Here is a 2,770-nt window from a genome sequence, read left to right as displayed (position 1 = left end):
ATTGTATATATGTACCACATCTTTCTAATCCAGTCATCTACTTTTGGGCATTTGGGCTGCTTCCATGTTTTTCCAATTGTAAATAAGGCAGCAATAAACATGGGTGTACCCCAGTTTTTGTATAAATACATACATACATACATAAATATATATTTTTAAAGAGAACACTGTGTTTTAAACAACAAGCGAAAGTGCTTCCTGTTCTGGAGGATGAAATCCAAGATCAAGCTGGAGGCAGCTTTACTCAGGACTTGGCCTCTTCTGTTCCTCCTGTGGTAGAAGGGGCGAGGGAGCTCTCTGAGGTTTCCTTTGTAAGGGTACTTCCCCTGCTTACCCTCACAACCTAATCACCTCCCAAAGGCCCCACTTTCTGATACCCTAACATTGGGGGTTAAGTTTCAACCTATGAATTTGTAGAGGGACACAGGCCATTGTATTGTTTTCCTTTCCCAGTTTATGAGTAGCCATCTACATTGCCTATGCATTCTTGTGGTCATTTACATGTCCTTTTCTTTTCTCTCTCTCTCTTTTTATTTTATTTTTTTTGAGATTTATTATGCATACAAGAGCTGGAGTGCAGGGGGGCAGGGTGGGCAGGTGAGGAGGGGAAGGGGGTAAGAGGATTCCCCAAAGACAGAGCAGGGAACAGAACAGGCAGATGGACTGAAACACACTGCTGAGGGGAGCAGCTGGGAGACGGGAGAGGTCTGCCGCGCCCTGTGGGTCAGCTCCCTGGCAGGGGGATTGCACTCAGGCTGCAGTGGCTGCAGATGGCTTCACAGAGCTGAGACTTACCCCCTTGAGCCACCAGAGAGGCCTTACACATTCTTTTGTACTACATCAACAAACACATCCACATACTATTTCTACACTTTTCACTTCAGATTAGAGTTTGGGACTAGCTTTCATGCGTGTTTGTGCCCTTCTGGTTTCTAGCTGCAAAACACTCCAGCATTGAGATTTGCACTCAGGACATGTGACTAGTGAAATTTACATTGGGTAATATTTTATACAATCTGTCCCTCCATTGCATTAACCACATTTCAGCTGCTCGGTAGAAGGATTCGGTGGGGACTAACATCCTGGACAGAACAGAGAATGACCATTTCCATCATCAAAAAAAATGCTCGTGGCGGTGCTGGGGTAGTGGACCCACTGTTGGAGATTCAGGTGGGCCCAGGGTCTTCAACTCTAACCCACAAGCCAAGACTGCTCTTGTGCACAGATGGCTGGTCCTGTGTGCATGTGTGTCCAAAAGATAAACTTTTCTGGTCAAAGGGCAGGTGCATTTTAAATTTAGACAGGCTTTGCTGAACGCCCTCCGCAGGTCATGCAGTTTCAGGCTCTGCCAGCATCAGCAGTGCCTCTCTGACCTCAGCCCACAGGGGCAGGCGAACTTGCGTCTTTGCTCTTCTACCAGGTGACTGAGGTCCTTTTTGTGGCTTCAAGGTCATTTTAAGTATTTCCTGATACCAGAAGGACCTCCACCATTGTCCCACTGGACAGGATCACTTTCAAAGTGAAAACATTTCTTGGGGTTTTGTGTATCTCCTTTGAGGACTTTGTGTCCCAGGAGAGAACCAAATGTTTATATTGGTTGCTTCATCTGTCACTACTGTTGAACTGTGTGCTGCTAATTATTAGCTATGGTGGATGCAGAGGGGAAGGCAAAATTGGATATGGAATGTTCAAACTGACAAGCTCTAAAGAATCTGGTTGTTACCAAAACAACAACAACAACAACAACAACAACAACAAAAACAACATATGCTCTAGAGCCTCTGGCTGTTAGTTAAAAAAAAAAACAAAACGGTATGCTATTTCTCACAGGAGGTTTAGCTATCAGTACAGCATGTTCATTTACCTGGACACGTAAGGGGCTGCCACCTGACCCTTTTCCTCCAAGACTGGCTATGTGGTTTGCTCTGGGAATCCAGCATTAATGCTGTATCAGATACACAGAACTGGCCATCAGCCAGCTGGTGGAGCATTTAAAATTACGGCTCATTCATGTTCATAACAACATTCCAATAGCTATTGATAGATCAACAAAATGGGATTGGTTTAGACAATGAAATAGTATTCAGGCATGAAAAGGAGGGGTTTCTGATACTGGCCATACAGCTGATGACTCCTGAAGACATTATGTTAAGTGAAAGAAGGTCAAATTATATGGCTCCACTTACATGCAGCTTGTAGGGACATCAAGATCACAGAGACCGACAGTAGGAGTGAGGGCTTTGGGGGAGGGAGAATCCACAGTGTTTAATGAAGAGTTTCAGGTGTGGTGGATGAGATGTTTCTGGAGAGGATGTTTCTGGAGGTTGTGGCACAGTAGAATGAGGGTGCTAAATGCCACTGGGAAGTATGCTTAAACATGGTTAAATAGCAAAAAAAAAAAAAAAAAAAGATATGAAAGTGCTTACGGAAATGGATGGGAAACAGAAAATGGCCAGAGTCAGCCATTTTGGAAAGACTTCTCAGTGTGGCCTGGAGGAAGATCCAGGAGCTGTACCCAAGCCCAAGAATCCCCTACAGGCTCCAGGGCCCCACTGTGTCCATGGGAAGGGCCACCACTGGTGGGAGGGTGTCCAAATTAGGTGGACCACAGTCCCTGACTCTCTACAGCCATGGGGTCTGCTGGTTGCACAGTGGAATTGGCACTCCAGTTCTTCCCAAAACTTTAGCTACCACAAGGGGGCGTGCATGATGAGGTAGCAGAGCAGCTTAAAGTATAAACAGGATTTCTTTTCCTTCCTTTCTGCATATC

This window comes from Condylura cristata, unplaced genomic scaffold (genome assembly GCF_000260355.1).
Source record: "Condylura cristata isolate star-nosed mole 26May11 unplaced genomic scaffold, ConCri1.0 scaffold00029, whole genome shotgun sequence".
NCBI classification, from domain to species: Eukaryota; Metazoa; Chordata; class Mammalia; order Eulipotyphla; family Talpidae; genus Condylura; species Condylura cristata.
This window is presented reverse-complemented; position numbering follows the sequence as displayed.